Here is a 12,590-nt window from a genome sequence, read left to right as displayed (position 1 = left end):
GAGATGGGTGTGTTTTTTTTCCCCTTTTCTCCATTCAGCAAAAACTTATTAAGTATCTGCCTTACACCAGATATTGTAATAGAAGAGGCCTTAACTTATTATCTAGAGGAGAAAACAGATTTATAAAGACAGACTTATAACACAGTATACTGAATGCTAAGATAGAAGTTAACCGAATTCTGTGGGAGCTTAGAAGGACCTTAACCCAGACTCTTGATGCCAAAACATTCTTCTTAAAGTAGGTAATACTTGAGTGGGATTGTTTGCAAAGATTTCCTATACAAATAAGGTCTATTATGTGCCTTTCACTCTCTATGTTTCTGTCTTTATTCCCTAGCAAATAAGAGACCCTTGTCTATCTCTGCTTTCTAACTCCTCTGCTTCTGAGAGAAATGTTTTTATAGAGGAAGGTAATCAATATTTGTTGATGTACAAGGAACTTTTTCGTGTTATATAATTTAATCTTCACATCAAGTTCATGGGGTTAAGATCTATTTATCCATTTGACAGGTGAGAATAAAGCTTAGGGTCACACAGCTAGCAATTAGTAAAGCTAGGATTTAAACATATCTCTCTGGCCCCATAGCCTACACTTTTTCTGTTATGTCACATCAATTTCTTAAATGTGTATCACCCATTCCAGACAGCCCACTTATTTAAGAAGGCTAAAACTCTTAGCATCAAGAACTCTTGAGCGATTACATTCACTGTAACAGTAAGCCATAGGCTTCATCAATGTAATAACTGAAGCATGGACTTTGAAATCCCAAAGATGTAGATCAAATCCTAACTCTTCCACTTAGCTCTGTCACAAGTTACTCCTCTGAGTGTCAGTTTCCTCAGCTTTCAGTTCAGTTCAGTCGCTCAGTCGTGTCCGACTCTTTGCGACTCCATGAATCGCAGCATGCCAGGCCTCCCTGTCCATCACCAACTCCCGGAGTTCACCCAAACCCACCTCCATCGAGTCAGTGATGCCATCCAGTCATTTCATCCTCTGTCGTCCCCTTCTCCTCCTGCCCCCAATCCCTCCCAGCATCAGAATCTTTACCAATGAGTCAACTCTTCGCATGAGGTGGCCAAAGTACTGGAGTTTCAGCTTCAGCATCATTCCCTCCAAAGAAATCCCAGGGCTGATCTCCTTCAGAATGGACTGGTTGGATCTCCTTGCAGTCCAAGGGACTCTCAAGAGTCTTCTCCAACACCACAGTTCAAAAGCATCAATTCTTCGGTGCTCAGCCTTCTTCACAGTCCAACCCTCACATCCATACATGACCACAGGAAAAACCATAGCCTTGAGTAGATAGACCTTTTTTGGCAAAGTAATGTCTCTGCTTTTGAATGTGCTATCTAGGTTGGTCATAACTTTCCTTCCAAGGAGTAAGGGTCTTTTAATTTCATGGCTGCAATCACCATCTGCAGTGATTTTGGAGCCCCAAAAAATAAAGTCTGACACTGTTTCCACTGTTTCCCCATCTATTTGCCATGAAGTGATGGGACCAGATACCATGATCTTCGTTTTCTGAATGTTGAGCGTTAAGCCAACTTTTTCACTCTCCACTTTCACTTTCATCAAGAGGCATTTTAGTTCCTCTTCACTTTCTGCCATAAGGGTGGTATCATCTGCATATCTGAGGTGATTGATATTTCTCCCGGCAATCTTGATTCCAGCTTGTGTTTCTTCCAGTCCAGCGTTTCTCATGATGTACTCTGCGTATAAGTTAAATAAGCAGGGTGATAATATACAGACTTGACGTACTCCTTTTCCTGTTTGAAACCAGTCTGTTGTTCCATGTCCAGTTCTAACTGTTGCTTCCTGACCTGCATACAGGTTTCTCAAGAGGCAGGTGAGGTGGTCTGGTAGAATAATAATCATACCCATCTTATGGGGCTGTTTGGGTGCAAGAAAACAAAATACTTAGTGATTGGTATTCACTTCTTTCACTATCCCTTAGCTTCTTCCCTATATTGCTAAGACAGCAACAGTCTTTTGAGCCTCAATTTCCTCCTCTTTCAGATGTTTACAACAATGATGACCCATCTACTTTGTGGGATTGAGATTAGGATCAAGTGAGATAATGCATGTGAAAGAGTTTCTAAAAACATAAATCTCTATGTAAATATAACGTTGGTTCACCCTTTGCATAGTCCCTTTTTCCAGATTCTATTCACTGGTTCAAAACTAATTAACATATCTAAATGACTTGCACATGTTAATTTGGCTAGATAGACCAGATGGTATCTTAGTAAATTAATGAATAAGGTAAACTATTGGCCTTACCCGTCTTTCAAGACAGAACATATATTTGGACCAGACCTTCAGCTGACTGCTCTCTGCATTTGCAGCACCTAAGCCACTTCACTCTCTGGTGGTACTCAGAGTGACCTTGTGCCCCAGCCCACACTTCTTAAACTGAGGGATAAACTGCAGAGAGAGAATCTAGATTCAAGTTAATACATTACTGTTGAGTCTAAAAAGGCATGTTGAGATTCTGTGTAGTGTTCAAGAGCCATTACACTAGTTGGAGTTATGGGACCTCATCTATCTCGGGCCTGTATGACTACAGGATCGCCAGTGCAGGATGAATGCCTATTTCAGAAAGGAACATTGAACTATCTGTTCTTTCAAAACAACTGAGAAGTAGGGCTTGACTAACTTTATGTATTATTGCTGTGCAATCTTGTCTCTTTCCCAAATCAATGGCCTGCTATTGATTTCTTTGCTTGTAATGATGCAAAAGCAATCTCCAAAGAACAGGTGGCAAGTGGTTATATACTGAGAGTTGTTGGCAGGTTTGGGAAAGGATGTTTTACACTAAATGGTGAATATAAATGTCTATTTGAAGACCCTCTAGGCATTTCTAGATGTACCCAATTGATAGTACAACCTTAAAGGAATAAGCTGCTAGGATACTGTGAGCCCTACCTTTGCAGAAATAAACAAAAAAGACTAGTGGTTGGCTCATCAACTTTTTACTGTTTATCTTCTTAAAATTATCCCTTTCCATACTAATGAAATTTAAGAGTGACCAGGCAGGTATAACTCTCTCTCTCTTTTTTAATTGATGTATAGTTGATTTACAATGTGTTAATTCCTGCCATACAGCAAGATGACTCGGTTATACACATATATACATTTTTTAATATTGTTTTCTGCTGTGATTTATCCCAGGATGTTGAATATAGTTCCCTGTGCTATATAGTATAACCTTGTTGTCCATCCATTCCATATGTAATACTTTGCATCTACTATCCCCAAACTCCCAGTCTGTCCCTCCCTCACGCCACCCCTACACACTCCCCACAACCGCAAGTCTGTTCTCTCTGTCTGTTAAGGAGACTAAAAGGTCTTTTAAAATGTTACAAAAGGAAGTTGGTGCTGGAATTTAATAATTTGAAAGTCAAAGGATACTGCTCCTTAAATACCACTGCTCCTTAAATACCAAATCCACTGTGGTGACAGAGTATTAAGATCTTAACTTTGGGTGTTGTCTTAGTTTGCTCAGACTGCAATAACAAAATACTAAGAATGGATGACTTAAACAACATAAATTTATTTTCTCACAGTTGTGAATGCTGGAAAGTCCAAGATCAAAGTTCCAACTGATTTAGTTTCTAGTGATGGCTCTCTTTCTGCCTTGCAGATGGCTGCCTTCTTTCCAACTCCTCACATGGCTCAGGGGGTTGGAGCTCTTTAGTGTCCCTTCTTGTGTGTGCTAAGTCACTTCAGCCGTGTCCAACTCTGTGCGACCCTGTGGACTGTAGCCCACCAGGCTCCTCTGTCCATGGGACTCTCCTGCTGTGTCCTCCTCCAAGGGATCTTCCCGACCAGGGATCGAACCCGCATCTCTTATGTCTCCTGCTTTGGTAGACAGGTTCTTTACCACTAGGGCCACCTGTGTCTCTTCTTATAAGGACACTAATCCATATCAAGGCCCCACCCTTTTACTCTCAGTTAACCCTAATTACCTCTTTACAGGTCCTATCTCCAAATATAGTTAACACTGGAGGTTAACACATCAATATATGAATTTGAAGGTTCATGATTCAGTCCATAGCATTTTGCCCCTGACCCCCCAAAAAAAATTCATGTTCTTATCACATGCAAAATATGTTCAATCCATCCTAACAGCCCTGTAGGTAACTCATTCTAGCATCAACTCTAAAGTCCAAAGTCTCATCTAAATATCATAGAAATCAGATACATGTAAAACTCAAGGTCTGATAAATCCTGAGGCAAATTGCCTCCCCAACTATAAACCTATGAAACTAGTCAAGTTATATGCTCCCAGAATACAGTGGTGGGCAAGCATGGGATAGACTGTCCCATTCTAAAAGGGAGAAATCAGAAGGAAGGAGGGGATGATGGGTTCCAGCAAGTCCAAAATCTTGCAAGACAAATTCCATTAGATATTAAGCCTCCAGAACAATCCTCTTGGACTCAGTACTCTGTCTTCCAGGCCCACTGGGGTGACAGAATCACCCGTGTCTCTGCTGGGCACCCTGATCCTTTGGGTCTTTGTAAGGACCCACCCACATGACTGCCAGGGCAGCCCTCCCCTGAGGCACTGGAGAGGCAGCCCGGCCCTTCAAAACCAAGCAGGAACCAGCCTTGCTTCTGGGCCTGTGGTGGGAGTAGCAGCCCTGTGGTGATCCCTGAAACACCTTTTCAGGGTCATTCTTCCCTCGCCTTAAAGAACAGTGCATGTTCACAGCTAAATAGCTCTAAGACCCATTAGCCTTCCTTCACTCCACCCAGCTTTCTCTGTCCCTTTAGTCCAAACTGACAGCGCCTTTGCCCGTGTAACCCCATCTCTCTTTCTGGCTTCTGCTGAGGTGGCTGATTAAGTCCACGAGTCACAGTCTGTCTCCTTATCAAATGGCTGTTCTGCTACACCCTTAGTATTCTCTTTAGAACAAGTTTTCTCATTTTTTGTGGTGTGGGTTGGCTGTGAGTTTTCTAAATCTTCAAATTCTGGTTCCTTGTTGCTTAACAATTCCTTCTTCAGCTCTTTCTCCCTCTGCACTTCACTATAAGCAGTCAAAAGGAAGCAAGTTGTTCCTTTAATACTTTGTCTCGCAGCTAAATATTCAATTTCATTGCTCACAAGTTCTGCCTTAACAAAATGCTGGAACAGAGTTTAGCCAAGTTCTTTGCCATTTTTAAAGAATTCTCACCTGTTTTCCTAGTTTCTAATAAATGTTCCTCATTTCTGAGACCTCACCAGAATCACCCTTAATGTCCATATTTCTAGCAACAGTCTGTTCATAAGTTTCTAAGCTTTTTCTATCATGGCTTTTAAAACTCTTTAAGCTTCTACCCAATTCCAAAGCCACTTCTTTCTGCATTTTGGGGTACTGCTTACAGCAGTCCCCTACTTCTCAGCAACAAAATCTTAGTCTGCTCGGGGCCACCATAATAAAATACCATAGACTGGATATATTTTCTCCTAGTTTGGGAGATTGGAAAGGAAGATTCTCTTCTTGGCTTCTTGCTGGGTTCTTATGTCCGCAGTTGGGAGGGTAGGGGAGAGAGTATGTCACATTGGATGTTGGGGCTTTAACATTTGAGTCTTGAGAAGACATAATTCAGTTCACAGCTTTATTCTGTTTTTCATTCAATGTGACTATCTTTATGATTTTCCCTGGTCTTAAACTAAAAGACATCACAACATAGAATAAAGGAAAGTAGTCAGCTAATGTGAGTCCAAATTCTCTATCTGTCATTGTGTATACCCAAGCAAGTCATATAAGCTCTCTTGATTTTCACTGCCCTACCTACCTCATGAGATTGTTATAGGCATATGTGTTTATGTAGTGAAACTGTTTTTGTAGATTATGAAGTATATATAAAATATAATAAAATAATGCATTAGTGTTGTTAACAATAATGGAAAATTACTTCTCAACATTCTTTTGGTCATTCACTATTATTCTTCATTAATATTAGGCACTGCTGCTGCTGCTGCTAAGTCGCTTCAGTCCTGTGTGACTCTGTGCGACCCCATAGACGGCAGCCCACCAGGCTCCCCCATCCCTGGGATTCTCCAGGCAAGAACACTAGAGTGGGTTGCCATTTCCTTTTCCAGTGCATGAAAGTGAGGAGTGAAAGTGAAGTCACTCAGTCGTGTCTGATTCCTAGCGACCTCATGGACTGCAGCCCACCAGGCTCCTCCGTCCATGGGATTAGCCTGAGCATATTTTAATAGGCTCTGCACTTAGATATTTTCTTTCTCATTCCTTCAAAGTCATAAACATCTTTCCTTAAAATTATGAGAGAAAGCTACTAAGTGTAACAATCCTTCAGAATTTTAGTACTGCCAAAAATTGGAAACAAACCAAGTGCCTGATATTAAGGAAATAATTTAATAAATCATGGTGTGTTAGCCCAATGGAATGTTTTCAGCTATTAAAAGTGTTATTATGAAGATTATTTAAAATCATGGAAAACATTTTTTACATTGATTAAGTGTCACATTAAAATAGCAGAATACCAAAAACTGTGCTGCTGCTACTGCTAAGTCGCTTCAGTTGTGTGCGACTCTGTGCGACCCCATAGACGGCAGCCCACCAGGCTCCCCCTTCCCTGGGATTCTCCAGGCAAGAACACTGGAGTGGGTTGCCATTTCCTTCTCCAATGCATGAAAGTGAAAAGTGAAAGGGAAGTCGCTCAGTCGTGTCCAACTCTTAGCGACCCCATGGACTGCAGCCCACCAGGCTCCTCCATCCATGGGATTTTCCAGGCAAGAGTACTGGAGTGGGGTGCCATTGCCTTCTCTGACCAAAAACTGTAACCATAACTTAAAAAAAGAATTGACCTACAAAATGGTAATATACAAATGATTTCTGTGTTAGAGTAGTAGTGATTATGGACAGTTTTTATTTTGTTTAAAAAATGATGTCATAATGTCTTTTCAGTGAAAAAACTAAGGAGTTGAAGATTATGGATTATTTGATAGTGAGCTTCTTGAAGGCACAGGTGTCCTTACTTATTATCTCCATAGGGCCCATCCTCCGAACACAAATTATAAACAGCTCCTGCTTCATGCTACCCAGCTTTGCACTCATTAATTCCTCTCTTTGGACTGCTTTTCTGGGAAGATCATTGTCTGTACAGGTAACCTATTTGAGAATCACCTGTGGGATCCTCGTTAAAAATGTGCTTACCTTGATCCCATCTCACACCTACAGAATCAGCATTTCTGGAAGTGAGGCCTGGGCAACTACACTGTTAGCCAGCACCTTCAGGTGGTCCCTCCACAAAATTTCGGGACTGTTGATATAGCGGTTAAGAATTTAGATTGTTGTCAGAAAGACTTGTGTTTAAATTTGTACTTTAGCTATCTTATGAGCTGTGTTACCTTGGCCCAGTTACTTGCCTTTTCTAAGCCCATTGTCTTTATTTGTAAAGTGGAGAAAATACTGGATTCTCGCTAAAGCCGTTGTGAAAAATCACAAGAGTCAGTTGTACCTGGAGATGTATATAGTACTCAGAGCATCATTTGACACAAAGTAAGCTTTCAGTAAATGGTAGCTACTATTTCCACCACTCCATTGTCATGTCGGAGAAGGCAGTGGCACCCCACTCCAGTACTCTTGCCTGGAAAATCCCATGGATGGAGGAGCCTGGTGGGCTGCAGTCCATGGGGTCGCTAAGAGTCGGACATGACTGAGCGACTTCCCTTTCACTTTTCACTTTCATGCATTGGAGAAGGGAATGGCAACCCACTCCAGAGTTCTTGCCTGGAGAATCCCAGGGATGGGCGAGCCTGGTGGGCTGCCGTCTATGGGGTCGCACAGAGTCAGACACGACTAAAGTGACTTAGCAGCAGCATTCTCATGTACCTAGAAAACTTCTCATTCAATCATGTCCTGCTCTTTGCCACCCCATTGACTGTAACTCACCAGGCTCCTCTGTCCATGGAATTCTCCAGGCAAGAATACTGGAGTGAGTAGCCATTCCTTTCCCCAGGGGATCTTCCGAACCCAGGGATCAAACCTGCATCTCCTACATTGCAGACAGATTCTTTACCATCTGAGCCACTGGGGAAGCCCAGAAAATATAGGAAGCCTATATTTTCTTAAACAATCCAGCTCTGTGAATTTTTTTCTCTTGTCTTCTGAGAATATGTTGATGGCTCCTCTCTGTGTACCCACTCTATACATAGTGGATTTCTCTACCACTGTTCTATCATGCTACAGTTCTACAGTACTGTACTGTGCTATGCTAAGTCACTTCAGGCATGTCTGACTCTTTGCAACCCTATGAACTATAGCCCCCCAGGTTCCTCTGTCCATGGGATTCTCCAGGCAAGAATACTAGAGTGGGCTGCCATGCCCTCCTCCAGGGAATCTTCCCTAACCCAGGGATTGAGTCTGCATCTCTTATGTTGCCTGCATTTGCAGGCAGGTTCTTTACCACTCACGCCATCTGAGAAGCCCATTCAATACTACCATTACCCAATTAAAGTAACATGCCTCCCCTCCCCACTGTTATACTTGAGCTTCCCTGCAGCAGGGAACGTGGCTTGCTAATCCATATATCTTTATTATATTATTAATCTAATATCCTTAGCATTAGACAGCATTATATACTAATATAATGTTGCATACATAGTGGGCATTCAATAAATATTTCTTGACCTTTCAGCAAACATTGACTGTATAAAACATTGTAATATCTGTATGCGTTTACAGAAATACATATGAATAAGGCAAAAGCCTTGCCCTCAAAGAGCATGTATTCCAGTGGGAAAGACAAAGGCATAAGTAACTTTTAAACAAGACATTATAGTAAAGGTTAAGAGTGGTGTGAAGATGTAAAGATAAAGATTAATAAATGAAAGAAGTCATTTTAACATTGTTAAATCTCAGGGCCAATAAAAAAAGGGCCTCTAGGGTCTACTTCATATTATTCTTAGGGGCAAATACAGTATATGGAGAGAATAGTGGAAAATGGAGCTGGGAAGATTTGGGACCAAATTTAGAGGCTTTGATTGATGAGCTTAAGAGGTTAGCCTTTATTTTGTGTTTTGTGGGAAACCATTAAGGATTTTTAAACAGAGAGATAACATAAGATTAATGATTTTAGAGATTAATGGTTTTAAAAATAAACTGTGGTGGAAAAGTTCAGAAGCATTGGAAGCAGGGAAGCCAATCATTATGCTGTTGTAACAGTCCAGGTAAATAATGATGAGATCTTGCAATAAGACCATCAAAAAAAGAGACAGGTGGTGAAGGAGCCGAGGTAGGCAATTGACCACCTCTGGTGAGTGCCTGGATATAGGATGAGGGCACTGATGCTAAGATTTCATGAAGGAGCAACCCCAGGAGGATGGTGATGCCGTTAACTGAAATATGAATCAGGAAAGCCAGAAAGATGAGCTCTCTGTGTAGTGTGCCCATGGGACAGCCAAGTCAAGAGAAAATGTGTAGCCAGATAAATACGTGAGTTTGGTACTCAGAAGAGAGGTCAAGGTTACCTAGTGCTCTCATCAACTTGATTTAGTTCAAACTGGGAATGTATGATATTGTAGTGGTAGAGTCTGCATATTGGGAAAAGGCCCACACAGCTAAGTGACCTAAAGCAGAAGAATTTGAAAGGGATATAGCAAAGGACAAAGAACCCACAGATCAGAGTTGAAGATTCAGGAAGGTGTGAGCAATATAAGGAGAAGGCAGGAGTTGAATCTCTGGTAAACCTCAAAAAAAACACAAAAAAATACAGTCTTGGTAGCAGCGGAAGTAGATATCAAATGCAGTGAGTTAGGGAAGTGTGGAACAGGGAGGCTGAGGAGACAGTGAGCACAGTGCATTTTTAAGAGCTTTGGTGAAGAAAAGACCACATTGATTCCTAGACAGTATTTAACCTTCAGCTCCTGTTTGTGTCATTCTTGTCTCCTTTTATCCCCTCATCACCATTTGGTGAGCCACCATGCAGTAGATTGGACCGTCTGTCTCTGTGGCTGCATGTTGGCTGGCTTCCAGCCCTTAACTTCTCTGTTCTAAATAAAATCCACCCTACTTTTGCCACCTTTCAAAGGATCTGGGTAGCCACTGAACAAACACGTAATCTTCAAAGTGCACTCATCAACTTTCAAACGGCAGGCCTTCGTCGTTCCAAACAGGAAGAACCTGAGAACAGAGAGGAACAATTACTTTTGCGTATCGTCATCAACTTTTATGGCAGGCTGCCTCTCCATTCCTACATGGAACTTGTCCTATTAGATCATACCTGAATCAGTGGAGTAGCCCTGCTGTTCCTCAGTGTTATCCTTGAGTGGACAAATGACAGCTTTTTGCCTAGAAGCAGGGTGGACAGTTGGTAAAATTATGGCTCAGTGTCCATAGGACATTCTTTTTCCACTGTTGTTATGAGATCATTTTATAACAAATGCTGCTATGTGAGACCACATGAGAAATTGATGAAATTACTTTGAGGAAGGCAATGAAAATCTTTTGTAAGCCAAAGTATACATTTCTGACTTATTTTTGCAGCAGTTCCAACTCTGTGGTAGTAGGTATCTTCTTTTTTTAAAGGAGTCCTGGTCTTTGTTCTCACAGAGAGAGCACACAAAGCTCAGTGAAGGTGCTCACTTCCCTATTGCAGCAGTGGAGCAGCTTCTTTTCTTCCAGCTATGCCAAGAATCTTGTTAAAAGCTTGTAATAAAGTAGAGGTGAACTGTGAGACCAACATCTTTTATTGCATTTTGACTCTGGAGTCTCCATTGATCTCATTTGGGTGGTTGCTGAGAAAGCAAGACAGTAAATGAAAAAGCATTAATAGGAATAACTGGGATTGGTAGGAATTTACAACTAGATCAGACTATAGGATCAGGCAGTTAATTGCTGGCTTAGTGACAAGGAACCAACTATAGCGAGGAAACCATTTTCATTTTCATAATGCAACGCAAATGTGCCCAACGTTGGACCTTCCCAGAAAGTGACTGATCAGCAGCCAGCTCTACAGACTCATAGCCACCCTAGGTCAGTGTCCACTATATTTCACTGCTGAATGCATACAGAAGTGCCTTAAAGTCTCTACTGGAAATTGGTTTCAAAAGGACGGATTTGGGGTACTCATGTAAACCAAGAATCAAAATGAACTGTCTAGTGGGAAAAGAGCCACAGCTTTAATTAATGAAGTGAGAGGACACAGCTGAGAATTATAAATTGGGATTCAAACTAATAGAATTCCTAATCTGGGCCCTCAGCAGGTTGTTCAACTGGTTTGTGCCTCCGTTGTTCCAGTGTGATCATCCTGGGTGTCACCTGTTCAGCCTAAATTACTGGCTCAGGAACACACATGAATTTCTTTTGCTCCATATGCTGAGTGGGAGCATAAAAAGAATTCAGTGCGTACAAATCACAAATAAAATAGTGAAATCTTATACAGTTGCCTTCTTGAATTTCTTTTCTAGACTCCAAAATGTTGGGGGGTGGGGGGTGTGGGCATGCAAACATTTTTACAGCAAGTCAAGCTGTAAAATACCTGGCCTCCTGACAGGTCTCATGGCAGATTTCTACAGCACGGAGTTCTGATTCCTGGGGGCCCAGACAGTACTTATATAGTAAACACTTAATCCATTTTGAATATGATTGTAACAGCACTGAGCATGTATGGTCTTCCCTCTGTAGCAGCAAGTAAGGCCGTACTCCTCCTGGGCAGATCAAAGAATTGAGATCTATCAGTGATCAGCCTGTATTCTCAGAGTGAGGTCATACCAAATACTGAATATCAATTTAGAATTCGCCGCTTTTCATTCTTCGCCCTTTCCCATATGCTGCTGTGCTCTGGGGTGATGTGACAGAGTAGCACAGATGGTACAATGCATGTGCAGTCGTCAGCGTGTATCATTTCTGTCCCTCTGCCATTCATTCCCCGCAACATCGTCTCACTTAAGGTTCACTGAGGTCCTGTAAAGTGCACAGAGCAAGCTGGAAATGGGAATCCCTGCTGATAAAGTGGAAGTCAGCTGAAGGCACACTAGACCAATTGGGCCCGTAATAGAAAAATAAAAGCTAATGTAGAATATTTTTGAAGAATCCTGTGTTTTATACCTATTGCTTCCTTTGGAGAAAAGGAAAAATTGAATGGAATGACAAAGAACAGTGTTGTTTTGTGTGGGTTTGTACAGCACAAAACCCCTGAGCCTCCAGGGCAGCCTGGACTCAGCAGACAGCCCCCATTGTTCAGATATGACTCATTTGTGTAGTCAGGTCATGAGCATTTATTACCCAGATTTGTCTGCCCTTGCCCCCTCCCCATCGGCTTGCCAGCTTCCATCTGTTTCATAAGAGTTAATCGTATATTCTAGCTGTTCTGAGTAAATAAGCCTTATGGCTAAACCAGGTCAGATGTCACCGTTCTTAGTATTTGTGTAGCCACACTGAGTGTGCACTCGGTGCCTGGCTCTGTGCTGGGCCCTAAAGATACACATATCTGCTCTTAAGACAGACAAAAAATGTGACCACTGTAATAATAGAGACATGTACATGAGACATAGCTAAACACAGAAAGGAGATTTAGGGCATTTAGCACTTTCTGTTTTTGACACACATGACACACGTGAGGACTTTAAAGGAAAAAATAA

The 12,590-nt window shown here is 41.7% G+C and overlaps 1 protein-coding gene across 16 annotated transcripts in view; it reads left to right on the top strand.

Annotated features, from left to right (window-relative positions):
- PEAK1 (pseudopodium enriched atypical kinase 1) overlaps positions 1–12,590 on the top strand; it is a 315,088-nt gene that overhangs the window by 286,848 nt on the left and 15,650 nt on the right. The window lies entirely within an intron of this gene.

Source organism: Bos taurus, chromosome 21 (genome assembly GCF_002263795.3).
Source record: "Bos taurus isolate L1 Dominette 01449 registration number 42190680 breed Hereford chromosome 21, ARS-UCD2.0, whole genome shotgun sequence".
Lineage (NCBI taxonomy): Eukaryota > Metazoa > Chordata > Mammalia > Artiodactyla > Bovidae > Bos > Bos taurus.
Note: the sequence above shows the minus strand (reverse complement) of the source record. Positions and strands in the feature narration are given on the sequence as shown.